Raw genomic sequence first — 17,650 nt, 5'->3', positions numbered from 1 at the left:
TATGCCTAGTAGATGTCACATAAATTCATTCCCACCCCAGCTCTAAGGGTTCTTAGGGAGAGAAGGACCATGAGTAAAAACCATTTTATTAAGGTTTCTAAAAGACTCAAGGTTACACACATCCATCTTTCAGACTGTAAGAAAGAGGAGAGCACTAAATTTTTCTCCTTCCTCACAGCTTGGGCTTTATCACGGGTCTGGTGCCTCCAAAATGGACCTGGCCATGGTACGGAGCAGCGGTGGCACCTGGTGGAAGATTCTGGTGCCTGATGAAAGAAAGAGAGCAGCATCTCTTGGCAAGTGTGGTACATGGCATTAATGCTACAATATTTCTTTCTTCCTTGTTTCTGCACCCTTTGCCATCAGAGTGTGTACTTCTTCTTGATTCTGGGTTCAGCCATGTGATTGCTTTGGCTAATAGAATGAGCCAGAAGTGAGGGTGGGGCAGGTCCAATGAAGCAGTAATTGATTCTGATCCTTTTGCCATTGCATGAGAAATACATGCCTGGGTTAGCCATTGGTCTCAGAAAGATGAGGGAAACATGGAGCACAGTTGAGACACCCAGGTAAACCCATCTTGGATTTTTAGAATCTCCAACTTAAAAGTGTAAGAAGCCCAGTCAAAGTTAGCAGAACGGTTTTTCTGAGTCCATCCTAAAGCAGCCTATGCTTATGCAATACTCTGGTTGCATAAAAAAAATAGTTGAATGCCATGGAAGTTTTTTAGTTAATTTGTTATTCAGCAATAATATGAAAATAGGTAATTGATGCAGTGAGAGAGACTCTTTCATAAGCACATGAAAACACCTTGTGGAGAATAATTTGTAGAGGGGTCTATTAACAGTGATGGCACAAGAACTAGTGAAATTTGATTCATTACCATGAAGGTGATTCCCATTAGTATTTACTATGCTGTGAGCATTGAGGATATTGTCTTTAGTGGTTGATAAATAATTTCAAAAGACTATGGCAGGATATGTGTATATATATATTATATAATATATATATGTTATATATATATATTATATATTATATATACAAATAAAATATATATAATATATATAAAATATATATTATATATACATATAAAATATACATTATATATAAAAATATATATTATATATTATATATATTTTATATAATTATTATACATAATATAATATATGTTTTATATATAATATATAAAATATATATTATATATTATATATAAAACATATATTATATATAATATATACAATATATATAATATATACAATATATATATCTCATATGCACACATATATACATATATCTGTGAACATTTATCAAACTGTATGTTTAAGATTTATTGGATTTATGTAAGTTATATTTCATTTTATAAAAATTTAAAAAGAAAAATACCCTATTTCAATATAACCCATGATATCCTTTTTAACAGAAATCTAGCAAGAATAAAGGGCCTGTGCACATGTCAAATGTACTTGGCCCTGCTGACATGAGCCTCTCACTAGTCCTTGGCACCCTTATTCCAGGAACAGGAAGGTCATGCACAGTCCTGATTTCAGAGTGAGTGCTATTTCATGGAGGAAGAGAATGGGGCTAACTCAGAAATCTATCATCATCAGCAATGGCCCCACGCTTGGACGGCCAGTCGGCATGCAGGCTGAGACAGCCAGACCTGCAAAATGAGGAATCCGTGATGCAAATAAATAATCATCAGGCTTCTTCAGCAGAGGTGCTACTCAGCAGTCCACCTGAACAGCTGTGGCTTGCTCCCAACCAGGGAGCATGTTTGTGATTTCTTTATTATAGTAATCATCCCCACTAGACTACAGAAGGAATTTAGACCTTTTTCCCCTCCAGCATCCACACTCTTCCATTGTCCATCCATTCTCTTTCCTAAGTCTATTCACTTCCTTCTTCCCCTTTCCTTTCTTCTTTGAGGAGCTGCATTGATTACCTACAACTGGCTTATCAGTCCCAACACATTATTTTTTAAAAGTTCAATTCTGAAGCATGATGCACCCATGGCCAAATCTACTGAGGGTTAGACAACTACTCATAGCCAAGGCTGCTAAGTGCAATAGAGAGCTGACTGTGAAAATGGGTGCTTTCTGTTTTCTGCTGCACAGCACTGCACTCTGGAACTGGCAGCCTGTAATTAACTGCCGAGTTGCCTTCTATCAAACTGCAGCAGGAGGGAAAAAATCTCTAGAGATAGCAATAATGGAATAGAAAGAACACTGGGCTCTATCTCTGATAATCAGAGTGTGAATCTTGGTCTTGATTTAGTAGATGTGGAACATTAGGCCCTGCCTACTCAAAGTGTGGTACATGGACCAGCAGCATCAGTGTCCCATGGAGAATTTCAGGACTCAGCCCAAACCTACTGCATTCAAATCTGCATTTTAGCCAGATCTCCAAATGAAATATGAGGAATACTGAATTAGGGAAATCACTGGGTCTTATTTTCCACATTTGAGTTAATATATAGAGAGAAATTAGAACAGTGTCTAGCATAGAGCAAGTGCTATCTAAGTGGTGCCAATAACATGGTTATAATTAGAATATTGTTCCACTTCACCCCCCCAATTTTTTATTGTGGAAAAAACACATGAAATTTATCATCTTAATCATTGCAAATGTGCAGTTCATTGGTATTTAAATACATTGAGGATGTCATGCAGACATCACCACCATCCATCCGCAGAACTCTTTGCATCTCGTAAGACTGAAATTCTATGCCCGTTAAATGCTAACTCTTCATTTCCCATTCTTCCCAGCCCCTGGAAACCACCATTCTACTTTCTGTCTCAGTGATTTTGACTACTCTAGGTACCTCATATAAGTGAAATTATATTGTACTTGCCTTTTTGTGACTGGCTTATTTCATTTTGCAAAATGTCCTCAAGATACATCAATGTTGTAGCATGTTGCAGAATTTCCATTCCTTTTAAGGCTGAATAATATTCCACTGTATGCATATACCACATTTTGCTTATTGGTTCATCCATCAATAGACACTTGGGTTGCTTCCATGTTTTAGCTATTGTGAATAATGCTGCTATCAGCATGAGTGTACAAATAGATCTTCAAGACCCTGCTTTCAATTCTTTTGAGTATGTACCCAGAAATAAAATTGCTGGATCATATGGTAATTCTATTTCTAATTTTTTGAGGAACCACCATACTCTTATACACTGGCTATACTGTTTTATATTCCCACTAACAGTGCATAAGGGATCCCGTTTCTCCATATACTCAACAACACTTGTTATTTTCTGTTGTTGTTGTAGTAGCCATCCTAATGGATTTGAGGTGGTATACCATTGTAGTTTTTTGTTTCGTTTTGCTTGTTTTATTATACTTTAAGTTCTGAATACATGTGCAAAACGTGCAGGTTTGTTACATAGGTGTACACATGCCATGGTGGTTTGCTGCATCCATCAACCCATCACCTACATCAGGTATTTCTCTTAATGCTATCCCTTCCCTAGCACCCCACCCCGACAGGCCCCAGTGTGTGATGTTCCCCTCCCTGTGTCCATTGTTCAACTCCCACTTATGAATGAGAACATGCAGTGTTTGGTTTTCATTTCCTGTGTTAGTTTGCTGAAAATGATGGCTTCCAGCTTCATCTATGTCTCTGCAAAGGACATGAACTCATCCTTTTTTATGGCTGTATAGTATTCCATGGTGTATATGTGCCACATTATCTTTATCCAGTCTATCATTGATGGGCATTTGGGTTGGTTCCAAGTCTTTGCTATTGTGAACAGTGCTGCAATAAACATACGTGTGCATGTGTCTTTATAGTAGAATGATTTATAATTCTTTGGGTATATACCCAGTAATGGGATCGCTGGGTCAGATGGTATTTCTGGTCACAGAATCGTCACACTGTTTTCCACAATGGTTGAACAAATTTACACTCTCACCAACAGTGTAAAAGTGTTTCTATTTCTCCACATCCTCTGCAGCATTTGTTTTTTCCTGATTTTTTAATGATTGCCATTCTAACTGGTGTGAGATGGTATCTCATTGTGGTTTTGATTTGCATTTCTCTAATGACCAGTGATGATGAGCTTTTTTCATATGTTTGTTGGCCGCATAAATGTCTTCTTTTGAGAAGTGTCTGTACATACCGTTTGCCCACTTTTTGATGGGGTTGTTCAATTTTTTCTTGTAAATTTGTTTAAGTTCTTTGTAGATTCTGGATATTAGCCCTTTGTCAGATGGATAGATTGAAAAAATTTTCTCTCATTTTGTAGGTTGCCTGTTCACTCTGGTGATAGTTTCTTTTGCTGTGCAGAAGCTCTTTAGTTTAATTAGATCCCATTTGTCAATTTTGGCTTTTCTTGCCATTGCTTTTGGTGTTTGACTCATGAAGTCTTTGCCCATGCCTATGTCCTGAATGGTATTGCCTAGGTTTTCTTCTAGTATTTTTATGGTTTTAGGTCTTACGTTTAAGTCTTTAATCCATCTTGCATTAATTTTTGTAAAAGGTGTAAGAAAGGGGTCCAGTTTCAGTTTTCTGCATATGGCTAGCCAGTTTTCCCAACACCATTTATTAAATAGGGATTCCTTTCCCCATTTCTTGTTTTTATCAGCTTTGTCAAGGATCAGATGTTTGCAGATGTGTGGCGTTATTTCTGAGGCCTCTTTTCTGTTCCTTTGGTCTACATATCTGTCTTGGTACCAGTACCATGCTGTTTTGGCTACTGTAGCCTTGTAGCATAGTTTGAAGTCAAGTGACCTGATGCCTCCAGCTTTGTTCTTTTTGCTTAGGATTGTCTTGCCTCTATGGGCTCTTTTTTGGTTCCATATGAAATTTAAAGTAGTTTTTTCTAATTGTGTGAAGAAAGTCAATGGTAGTTTGATAGGGACAGCATTGAATCTATAAATTACATTGGGCAGTATGGCCATTTTCACAACATTGATTCTTCCGATCAATGAGCATGGAATGTTTTTCCATTTGTTTGGATCCTCTCTTGTTTCCTTGAGCAGTGGTTTGTAGCTCTCCTTGAAGAGGTCCTTCGCATCCCTTGTGAGTTGTATTCCTAGATATTTTATTCTCTTTGTAGCAATTGTGAATGGGAGTTCACTCATGATTTTGCTCTCTGTTTGTCTATTATTGGTGTACAGCAATGCTTGTGATTTTTACACATCGATTTTGTATCCTGAGACTTTGCTGAATTTGCTTATCAGCTTAAGGAGATTTTGGGCTGAGACAATGATGTTTTCTAAATATACAGTCATGTCATCTGCAGAGACAATTTGACCTCTTTTCTTACTGTTTGAATACCTTTTATTTCTTTCTCTTGCCTGATTACCCTGGTGAGAACTTCCAATACTATGTTGAATAGGAGTGGTGAGAGAGGGCATCCTTGTCTTGTGCCGGTTTTCAAAGGGAATGCTTGCAGCTTTTGCCCATTCAGTATGATATTGGCTGTGGGTTTGTCATAAATAGCTCTTATTATTTTGAGAAACGTTCCATCAATACCTAGTTTTTTGAGAGTTTTTAGCCTGAAGAGGTGTTGAATTTTGTCGAAGGCCTTTTCTGCATCTATTGAGATAATAATGTGGTTTTTGTCATTGCTTCTGTTTATGTGATGGATTACATTTATTGACTTGTATATGTTGAACCAGCCTTGCATCCCAGGGATGAAGCTGACTTGATCATGGTGGATAAGCTTTTTGATGTGCTGCTGGATTCGCTTTGCCAGTATTTTATTGAGGATTTTCGCATCGATGTTCATCAGGGATATTGGCCTGAATTTTTTGTTGTTGTTTTTGTGTCTTTGCCAGGTTTTGGTATCAGGATGATGCTGCCCTCATAAAATAAGTTAGGAAGAATTCCTTCTTTTTCTATTGTTTAGAATAGTTTCAGAAGGAATGGTACCAGTTCCTCTTTGCACCTCTGGTAGAATTTGGCTGTTAATCTGTCTGGCAGAAATTGTTGTTGGTCTATTCAGGGATTCGACTTCTTCCTAATTTAGTCTTTGGAGCATGTATGTGTCCAGGAATTTATCCATTTCTTCTAGATTTTCTAGTTTATTTGCGTAGAGGTGTTTATTGTATTTTCTGACGGTAGTTTGTATTTCTGTGGAATCAGTAGTAATATCCCCTTTATCATTTTTTATTGTGTCTATTTGATTCTTCCCTCTTTTCTTCTTTATTAGTCTGGCTAGTGGCCTATTTTGTTAACCTTTTAAAAAAAACCAGCTCCTGTATTCATTGATTTTTTGGAGGGTTTTTCGTATCTTTATCTCCTTCAGTTGTGCTCTGATCTTAGTTATTTCTTGTCTTCTGCTAGCTTTTGAATTTGTTTGCTCTTGCTTCTCTAGTTCTTTTAATTGTGATGTTAGAGTGTCGATTTTAGATCTTTCCTGTCTTCTCCTGTGGGCATTTAGTGCTATAAATTTCCCTCTAAACACTGTTTTAGGTGTGTCCCAGAGATTCTAGTATATTGTGTCTTTGTTTTCATTGGTTTCAAAGAACTTATTTACTTCTGCCTTAATTTCATTATCTACCCAGTAGTCATTCAGGAGCAAGTTGCTCAGCTTCCATGTAGTTGTGCGATTCTAATTTGATTGCACTGTTGTCTGAGAGATTGTTTGTTATGATTTCCGTTCTTTTGCATTTGCTGAGGAGTGTTTTACTTCCAAGTATGTGATCAATTTTAGAATAAATGCTATTTGGTGCTGAGGAGTGTTTTACTTCCAAGTATGTGATCAATTTTAGAATAAATGTTATTTGGTGCTGAGAAGAATGTATATTCTGTTGATTTGGGGTGGAGAGTTCTGTAGATGTCTATTAGGTCTGCTTGGTACAGAGCTGAGTTCAAGTTCTGAATATCCTTGTTAATTTTCTGTCTCCTTGATCTGTCTATTATTGACAGTGGGGTGTTAAAGTCTCACACTTGTGTGGGAGCCTAAATCTTATTATAGGTCTCTAAGAACTTGCTTTATGAATCTGGGTGCTCCTGTATTGGGTGCATATATATTTATATACTTAGGATAGTTAGCTCTTCTTGTTGCATTGATCCCTTTACCGTTATGTAATGCCCTTCTTTGTCTTTTTTGATCATTGTTGGTTTAAAGTCTGTTTTATCAGAGACTAGGATTGCAACCCTTGCTTTTTTGTTTGTTTGTTTGTTTGCTTTCCATTTGCTTGGTAAATATTCATTCCTCCATTCCTTTATTTTGAGCCTACGTGTGTCTTTGCACATGACATGGGTCTTGACTCTTTATCCAATTTGCCAGTCTGTGTCTTTTAATTGAGGCATTTAGCCAGTTTACATTTAAGGTCAATATTGTTATGTGTGAATTTGATCCTGTCATTATGAAGCTAGCTGGTTATTTTGCACCATTAGTGGATTCAGTTTCTTCATAGTGTCGATGGTCTTTACAATTTGGTATGTTTTTGCAGTGACTGGTACTAGTTTTTCCTTTCCATGTTTAGTGCTTCATTCAGGAGCTCTTGTAAGGCAGGCCTGGTTGTGACAATATCTCAGCATTTGCTTGTCTGTAAAGGATTTTATTTCTCTTTCACTTATGAGGCTTAGTTTGGCTGGATATGAAATTCTTGGTTGAAAACTCTTTTCTTTAAAAATGTTGAGCTGGGTGCAGTGGCTCACGCCTGTAATCCCAGCACTTTGGGAGGCCAAGGCGGGTGGATCACAAGGTCGGGAGATTGAGACCATCCTGGCTAACACGGTGAAACCCATCTTTACTAAAAATACAAAAAAATTAGCCAGGCATGGTGGCGGGTGCCTGTAGTCCCAGCTACGCAGGAGGCTGAAGCAGGAGAAGGGCATGAACCCGGGAGGTGGAGATTGCAGTGAGCCGAGATCACACCAGTGCCCTGCAGCCTGGGCGACAGAGTGAGACTCTGTCTCACAAAAAAAAAAAAAAAGAGAGAGAGAGAGAGAATATTGGCCTCCACTCTCTTCTGGCTTGTAGGGTTTCTGCAGAGAGATCCACTGTTAGTCTGATGGGCTTCCCTTTGTGGGTAACCCGGCCTTTCTCTCTGGCTGTCCTTAACATTTTTTCCGTCATTTGAACCTTGATGAATCTGACAATTATGTGCCTTGGGGTTGTGCTTCTCATGGATTATCTTTGCAGTGTTCTCTGTATTTCCTGAATTTGAATGTTGGTCTGTCTTGCAAGGTTGGGGAAGTTCTCCTGCATAATATCCTGAAGAGTGTTTTCCAACTTGGTTCCATTCTCCCCATCAGTTTAAGGTACACCAATCAAATGTAGGTTTGGTCTTCTCACATAGTACCATATTTCTTGGAGGCTTTGTTTGTTCCTTTTCATTCTTTTTTATCTAATCTTGTCTTCATGCTTTATTTCATTAAGTTGATCTTCAATCTCTGATATCCTTTCTTCCGCTTGACCAATTTGGCTATTGATACCTGTGCATGCTTCACGAAGTTCTCGTGCTGTGTTTTTCAGCTCCATCAAGTCATTTATATTCTTTTCCAAACTGGTTATTCTAGTTAGCAATTCCTCTAACCTTTTTTCAAGGTTCTTAGCTTCCTTGCATTGGATTAGAACACGCTCCTTTAGCTTGGAGGAGTTTGTTATTACCCACCTTCTGAAGCCTACTTCTGTCAATTTGTCAAACTCATTCTCTGCCCAGTTTTGTTCCCTTGCTGGTGAGGAGTTGTGATCCTTTGGAGGAGAAGAGGCACTCTGGTTTTGGGAATTTTCAGCCTTTTTGTGCTGTTTTTTCCTCATCTTGGTGGATTTATCTACCTTTGGTCTTTGATGCTGTTGACCTTCGAATGGGGTTTCTGTGTGGACATCCTTTTCGTTGATGTTGATGCTATTCCTTTCTGTTTGTTAGTTTTCCTTTTAACAGTCAGGCCCCTCTGCTGCAGGTCTGCTGGAGTTTGCTGGAGGGCCACTCCAGACCCTGTTTGCCTGGGTATCACCAGCGGAGGCTGCAGAACAGCAAAGATTGCTGCCTGTTCCTTTCTCTGGAAGCTTCATCCCAGAGGGGCACCCACAAGATGCTAGCCAGAGCTCTCCTGTATGAGGTGTCTGTCAACCCCTGCTGGGAGGTGTCTCCCAGTCAGGAGGCACGGGGGTCAGGGATCAACTTGAGGAGGCAGTCTGTCCCTTAGCAGAGCTCGAGCACTGTGCTGGGAGACCTGCTGCTTTCTTCAGAGCCAGCAGGCAAGAACATTTAAGTCTGCTAAAGCTGCTCCCACAGCCACCCCTTCCCTCAGGTGCTCTGTTCCAGAGAGATGAGAGTTTTATCTAGAAGCCCCTGACTGGGGCTGCTGCCTTTCTTTAAGAGATGCCCTGTCCAGAGAGGAGGAATCTAGAGAGGCAGTGTTGCTACACCAGCTTTGTCAAGCTGTGGTAGGCTCTATCCAGTTCCAAATTCCCTGCGGCTTTGTTTACACTGTGAGGGGAAAACCACCTAGTCAAGCTTCAGTAATGGTGGATGCCCCACCCCCCACCAAGCTCAAGTGTCCCAGATCGATTTCAGACTGCTGTCCTGGCAGTGAGAATTTCAAGCCAATGGATCATAGCTTGCTGGGTTCCATGGAAGTGGGATCCACTGAGCTAGACCACTTGGCTGCCTGGCTTCAGCCCCCTTTTCAGGGGAGTGAATGGTTCTGTCTCACTGGCATTCCAGGTGCCACTGGGGTATGAAAAAAAACTCTTGCAGCTAACTTTGTGTCTGCCCAAATGGCTGCCCATTTTTGTGCTTGAAACCCAGGGCCCTGGTGGCATAGTCACCTGAGGGAATCTCCTGGTCTATGGGTTACGAAGACTATGGGAAAAGCATAGTATCTTGTCCAGAGTGCACCATTCCTCATGGCACAGTCCCTCATGGCTTCTTTTGGCTAGGGGAGGGAGTTCCTTGACCCCTTATGCTTCCCAGGTGAGGTGATGCCCCACCCTGCTTTGGCTCCCTCTGTGGGCTGCACCCACTGTCTAATCAGTCCCAATTTGATGAGCCAGGTACCTCAGTTGGAAATCCAGAAATCTCCCGCCTTCTGCATTGATCTTGCTGGGAGCTGCAGACTGGAGCTGTTCCTATTTGGCCATCTTGCCCGCCGCCCCCCATCATTGTAGTTTCGATTTGCATTTTCCAAATGATTAGTGATGCTCAACATCTTTATTTGCTTATTGGACATTTGTATGTCTTCTTTGGAGAAATGGCTATTCAAGTCATTTGCCCATTTTTGAATTAATGCCATTGTTGAGTTTTAGAAGTTTTCTATACACTCTGTTATCAATTCCTTATCAGCTATAAAATTTGAAAGTATTTTCATCCATATCAGCTATATGATTTGAAAATATTCTCATCTGAATGTTTTTACCCTATTGATCTTATATTTTGACATATACATTTTAAAATTTTTCCTTTGTTTCTTTCATTGTCTGTGCCCTTGGTGTCATATCCAAGAAATCATTGCCAGATCTAGTGTTGTAAAGCTTTTGCCATATGTTTTCTTCTAACAGTTTTACAGTTTTAGGTCTTGTTTAGGTATTTGATCCATTTTGAGTTTATTTTTGTATACATTCTTAGGTAAGAGTTCAACATCATTTTTTGAATATGAATATCCAGGTTTCCCAGCATGCTTTGTTGAAAAGACTGTCTTTACCTCACTAAATGGTCTAAGCATCCTTGTCAAAACTCATTTGACCACACCATCTCATAAAGAAAGCAAAGATTTATTTCTGGGATACCTATTCTGTTTCATTGGTCTATATATCTATCTTATACCAGTACCACACTGCTTTGATTACTATAGCTTTGTAGTAAGTTTTGAAATCAGGAAGTGCCAGTCCCCAAGCTTTGTTCTTCTTTTTAAAGATTGTTTTGAGGTTTCTAAAAATGCCTTTCGAATTTAAATTTTTTTTATTTCTGCAAAAAAAGTCATAGGGATTTGATAGATATTGCACTGAATCTGTAGAACACTTTGAATAGTATGAGCATTTTAACAATACTGTCTTCCAATTCATAATCACGGATGTTCTTCCATTTATGTCTTCTTTGATTTATTTTAGCAATGCTTTTACTTTTCATTGTACAAGTCTTTCACTTCTTTGGTTAATTTCTAGATATTTTATTATTTTTAGTGCTATTGTAGATGACATTTTTTCCTAATTTCCCTTTCAAATCATTCATTGTTAGTATGTATGTAGAAATGCTATTGGTTTTGTGTGTTGACCTTTTATCCTGTTACTTTTCTGAATTAACTTAACAGTTCTAACAGTTTTTTGTGGAATTTTTAAGGTTTTTAAAAATATAATATTACATCATCTGTGAACAGAGATAGTTTTTCCTCTTCCTTTTCAATTTGGATGTCTTTTACTTATTTTTCTTGCCTAATTGCTTTAGTTATAACTTCTGATACTATGCTGAGCAGAAAAGGCAAAAGTGGGCATTTTTGCCTCACTTCCAATTTTAAAGAAAAAGCTTTCAGTCTTTTACCATTGAGTATAATGTATGCTGTGGGTTTTTCATACATGGCTTTTATTTCTTTGAGGTGGTTTTATTTCTATTTCTAGTTTTTTTAGTCCTTTTATCATGAAAAGGTGTTGAATTCCATCAAATGCTATTTCTGTATCAATTGAGACAATCGTGGTTTTTCCCTTTCATTCTGTTAACCCTTTTCCCATTCAGAAAAAAAAGTGCAGTGAGCTGCCAAAACTTATTTAATTATACATAAACACTCTCTTTGAGGCTGAAGCAAATATGACTGATTTTTAATGGGAAAACAAAATATAAAAGCTGTTCCTGGAGTTATCTCTAAACAGAAATAACATCCGAATAGTCTGAATCATCAGAATCATCTATTATTTGGGAAAAATCGGATTTATCAAATGAATCTTCAGGCAACAAACATTCGAGAACGATCATACATAGGAATGCTATGTTTTATAGAATTTGACATTTTCAGTGATTGAGAATTATTATATTTTGTAAATGGAAATACCATTACTAAAAACAGAATGCTATAAATAGTATGACATCTTTTGTTTCCAAAGCTGATATATTAGAGTGATATAAAAATTATAATAAAAGTGAGACATTTTGTGGCAAAGTTGTCTTGGGATACATGCTACAGCTGCAAGCGCTGCCAGCGAGTATTCTCAGGGCAAATGGGAAAAGGGTTAATGTGGTGTATTATATTCATTAATTTTCATATGTTCAACCATCTTTGCATTTCAGGAATAAATCACGTTTAATCATAATGTATGAACCTTTTAATATGCTGTTGCATTTGGTTGGATAGTATTTTGTTGAGGATTTTTGCGTCACTGCTCATAAGAGATATGATGTGTATTTTTCTTGTAGTGTTTTGATATCAGGGTAATTTTGATACTTGGCTTTGATATCAGGGTAATTTTGGCCTCATAGAATGAGTTAGAGAGTATTGCCTCCTCTTCAATTTTTGGAATAGGTTGAGAATAATTGTTAGTTTTTAATTGTTTGGTAAAATTCACCAGTGAAGCCATTAGCTCCAGGAGTTTTCTTTGTCAGGAGATTTTTGATTACTGATTCAATCTCTTTACTAGTTATAGGTCTATTTGGATTTTATATTTCTTCATGATTTAGTCTTGGTAGATTTTGTGTTTCTAGGAGTTTTCCCATTTCATCTAGCTTATCCAATTTTTAAGATAGTACTCTTTCACAATACTTTTTATTTTTATGGAATTGGTAGTAACTTTCATTTCTGATTTTAATAATTTGAGTCTTCTCTCTTTTCTTCTTTGTCCATCAGCTAAAGATTTTATTGACTTTCTCTGTTGGTTTTCGATTATCTATTTCATTTATCTCTGCTCTAGTCTTTAGTATTTCCTTCTTTCTGCTACTTTTAGTTTTATTTTGTTACTATTTTGTATTTCTGTAAGTTGTGAAATTAGGTTGTTGACTTGAGATCTGTTTTGTTTTTAAATGTAAGCATTTTTTTCTGTAAATATTTTCCTGATCATTGCTTTTACTGAGTTCCACAAGTTTTGATGTATTGTGTATTTATTTTCATTCATCTTTCAGCATTTTCTCATTTCCCTTGTAATTTCTTCTTTGATCCATTGGTTGTTTAAAATTGTTAATTTCCAGAAAGTTGTGACTATTTCAGTTTTACTTTTGCTATTGATTCCTAACTTTACTTTATTGTGGTCCAAGAAGCTACATTTTGTGATATCTATCTGTTTAAATCATTTGAAACTTAATCTGTGTCCTAACATATGGCCTATCCTGGAAAATATTCCATGTGCAATTGAGAAGGATGTGTATGCTGTTGTTGTTGGGTAGAGTGTTCTGTATGTCTGTTAGAGCTACTTGGTTTGTTACATTAAGTCCTCTGTTTTCTTGTTTACCTTTTGTCTGTTTTTCTACACATTATTAAGAATGTAATATTAAAGTATCCAACTACTATTGTAGTACTGTCTCTTATAACCTTTTTTGATTTAAAGTTGATTTTGTCTGATATTAGTATTAGTTACCCCTGCTCTCTTTTCATTGTTTGCATAAAATATTTTTTAATCCTTTCACTTTCACTATATTTGTATTTTTGGATATAATGTGAGTCTTTTGTGGAAAGGACATAGCTGGACTTTGAAAATTCATTCTGCTAATCTGTCTTTTTATTGGAGGGTTTAATCCATTTACATTTAAAGTAATTACTGATAAGGAGGGACTTACTTCTTTCATTTTGCTATTTTTGTCTATAAGCCTTATAGAAACCAAAAATTTCTTGCTCTTCATTTCCTGCATTACTGTCTTCTTTTGTGTTTATTTGCTTTTTTGTACTGAAATGTTTAAATTCCTTTTGTATATATTCTATAAACCTTTTCTTTGTGGATACCATGGGGATTACATTCAGCATCCTAAAGTTATAACACTCTGAAGTGAATTTATGTGAGCTTATCTTTAATAACACACAAAAACTCTACTCCTTTAATAGCTCTATCCTTGCCCCTTTTGGTTATTGGTGTTACAAATTACATCTTTGTACATTTTGTGCCCAAAACATAAACCAATAATTATTTTAAATGCTTAGTGTCTTAGGTTATGAAGAAAACAAATTGTGGACTTATAAAGCTAAATTATAGTAACACTAGCTTTTAGACTATTTTTTAAAAGGTATTAATCTCTGAAATCATGAGGGAAAATGTGTAATTACAAATTGTTAGAATAATGTTATCTTTTATAATTGCCCGTGTATGTACTTTTATTGAGATCTTTATTTCTTCATAGAGAGTTAACTTGCTGCTAGTGTTCTTTCATTTTACCCTGCAAAACTATCTTGAGCATTTCTTGCAGGGCAGGTCTAGTGGTAACAAACTCCCTCAGTTTCTGCTTATTTGGGGCTGTCTTACTTTCAGCCTCACTTTTGAAGGATAGTTTTGCTGAATATAGGATTCTTGGTTGACTTTTTTGTTTTTTCATTTAGCACCTTGACTCTATTAGCCCACTTCCTTCTGGCCTCCAAGTTTCTGACGAAAAATCTGCTCACAGTATTACTGAGGATTCCTTGTATCTGATGAATCACTTCTCTCTTGTTGCTTTCAAGATTCCCCTTTTGTCTTTGTCTTTCAAAAGTTTGATTATAACGTGTCTCAGTGAGGGTGTCTTTGAGGTCATCTTACTTGGAGTTTGTTGAGCTTCTTGGATGTTTATATTCATGCCCTTTAGCAAATTTGGGGAGTTTTGCTTCCATTAATTTTTCAAATATTCTCTCTGCCTTTTTCTGTCTCTCTTCTCCTGGAAATCCCACAATGTATATGTTGTTCCATTTGATGGTGTCTTACAGGTCCCTTAGGTTCTATGCACTCTTATTCAATCTCCTTTCTGTCTGTTCCTTAAGACTGAATAATTTCCATTGCCCTACCTTCAAGTTAACTGGTTATTTCTCCTGCCTTCTGAAATTTGCCTTTGCAGCCCTCTAGTGAATTTTTAATTTCAGTGATTATATTTTTCCACTCCATAATTTCTTTTTGTTTCTTTTTCAGCTTTCTATCTCTTGATTGACATTCCCATTTTGTTCACACATTGTTTTCTTGACTTTCTCCATATCTTCCTTTAGTTCTTTGAGCATCTTTAAGATAGTTGTTTTAAAGTAGTTGTCTAGTAGTCTGCCATTTGCTCTTTTTCAGGGACAGTTTTCATTGGCTTACTTTTTTCCCCTTTGAGTAGGTCATGCTTTACTCTCTTTTTGTATACTTTGTCAGTTTTGTTGTTGAAATCCAGGCATTTGAATCTAGTAATGTGGTAACTCCGGAAATCAAATTCCCCCCTTTCTGAGGATTTGTTATTTTTGTTATTTTTTTTCTTTCTTAATTGTTGTATTCTGTCTTTGTGCCAAGGATCAGCCTGAGGTGTAAACTTAAGATCTTCCCAGGCCTTTTGTGAGCCTGCACCTTTCCCTGGGCATGCACAGTCACTTTCTAATCTCTCTCATATACATAGTTGCTTTTGAATCTTTCTTTTTTTTTCCGTAGAGATGGGGGTCTCACTATGTTGCCCAGGCTGGTCTTGAGCTTCTGGAATCAAGTGATTCTCCTGCCATGGCCTCACAAAATGCTGAGATTGCATGTGTGAGCTACTGCACCTGGTCTGAATATCTTTTTCTTTAGTGGCTGGCTCTAAAAAGGGGAAAAAGAGAAAAATGAAGGGAGAAAAAAAGAGTGCCAGCACTTTAAATCTCCTGGAAGTCATTTTAGCCAGAGGGGGAGGCTCTTGCAAAATGTGGGAAGGTGCAACAACAGTGGCGTCCCACCTTTTTGTGTTTCTATGATTAGAAATAGCAATCAGCAATCTGAGCACAGATCCTCAGTATTTGGAGGGCAGGGTTCTTATGTGTATCCTGGGCACTGCAAGCTATGTACAGGTTGTTCCAAGGAAAATGCACAGATGACTGCCACAGGGCTGAGAGTGGGTAGCTACTACTGTGCTAAGAGCTTAAATTAACCACAGTTTACCACCCATGCCTTCCACTGAAAGTTAAAAGCCTTCAATAAACTCTACAGTTCCAAAATAGTTACATCACACAGATTTTGCTAGTGCAATTGTTGTCTTCTTGGGGAAACATATTTATGGTGCTTTCTACTCTGTCATCTTCCCAGAATCCTCTTGTTTAATCTTTTCTCCTTTAAATTTTATTTTTTAGATTAACATACAGTAAAATGGATTTTTTTTGGGAGGGACATGTATTTCTATGACTTTTAACACCTTTTAATTCATGTGACCACCACCAATATCTAGATAAAGAACATTTACATTATCCAAAAGACTCACTCATGAAATCTCTTTGTAGCCACTCCTTGCCCCTACCTCTAACCCCTGGCACCCACTGATCTATTCTCTATCTCTATCATTTTGTCTTTTAGAGGATGTCATATAAAGTGGAATCATACAGAATGTTACCTTTTAAGACTGGATTCTTTTACTCAGCCTTTTAGAGTCATAAAGTTGTTTATTTTATCAATAGTGCATTCCTTTTTATTGCTGAATAATATTCCATTGTATGGCTGTAACAATGCTTTTTATCCCTTTTAAAGGGCATTTGGGTTGTTTGCAGTTTTTGGTGATTACGAATAGAGCTGTTCTAAACATTTGTGTACAGGTTTTGTGTGATTTACACGTAAGTACAGATGCTTCTTGACTTATGATGGAGTTGCATCCTGATGAACCCAACATAAGTAAAAAATATCATAAATTGAAAATGTCTTTAATGTTAGGAACACAGTTGTCCCTGATTTATGATGTTTAAACTTACAAACTTTTGACTTTATGATGGTGCAAAAGTGATGCACATTCAATATAAACCATAATCCCATTATAAGTTTTAAGGAGCTCCTCAACTTATGATGGAGTCACATCCTAACAAACCTATAATATAGTCAGAAAATTGTAAGTTGAATCACGGTAACTTGGGGACTGTATTTCATTTTTTTAGAGTATATAGAAATGGTAGTTTTTAAATTTCATCTTACAAATGTTCATTGCTAATATGTGGAAACATGATTGACTTTCTATTTCATCAATGTATTCTTAACCTCTCCTAAAATCACTCATTTTTTAAGGAGTTCTGAATTGTTTTGTTTTGTTTTTTATTCTTTCAGGTTTTTTATGTAAACCACAGTGTCATCTGCAAATAGGAACAGTTTTATTTTTTCCTCTTTAAGCTTTATCTCTTTTGATTTCTTGTCTATTGAACTGGCTAAGATTTCCACTATGATGCTGAATAGTACTGAGAGTGGACATCCTTGTGTTGTTCCCAATCTTACAGGAAGCATTCAGTCTTTCACCATGAAGTATATTATCTAGTGCTTGCTTCAACAGCATGTATACTAAATTTAGAACAAACGGAGAAGATTAGCATGGCTACTGTGCAAGGATGACACACAAATTTGTGAAACATTCCATATTTTTACGCTATAAAGCAACCACATAAACAAGTCTGCAAAATAACCAGCTAACATCATGATGACAGGATAAAATCCACACATATATATACTAACCTTAAATTTAAATGGGCTAAATGCCCAAATTAAAAGACACAGAGTGGCAAGCTAAAAAAAGAACCAAGACCCATTGGTATGCTGTCTTTAAGAGACCCATCTCGCATGCAATGACACACATAGGCTCAAAATGAAGGGATGGAGGAAAATCTACAAAACACATGGAAAAC

General features: G+C 37.0%; 1 non-coding gene across 1 annotated transcript; it reads left to right on the top strand.

Annotated features, from left to right (window-relative positions):
- Positions 1–17,285: 17,285 nt before the first annotated feature.
- LOC112438525 (U6 spliceosomal RNA) lies at positions 17,286–17,391 on the top strand. The gene has a single exon (XR_003026941.1). It is a non-coding gene; the product is annotated as a U6 spliceosomal RNA (small nuclear RNA).
- Positions 17,392–17,650: the final 259 nt, after the last annotated feature.

The sequence above is a fragment of the Pan paniscus genome, chromosome X, assembly GCF_029289425.2.
Source record: "Pan paniscus chromosome X, NHGRI_mPanPan1-v2.0_pri, whole genome shotgun sequence".
Classification (NCBI taxonomy): domain Eukaryota; kingdom Metazoa; phylum Chordata; class Mammalia; order Primates; family Hominidae; genus Pan; species Pan paniscus.
The sequence above is the reverse complement of the archived record's forward strand: the minus strand, read 5'-3'. Positions and strand labels throughout refer to the sequence as shown.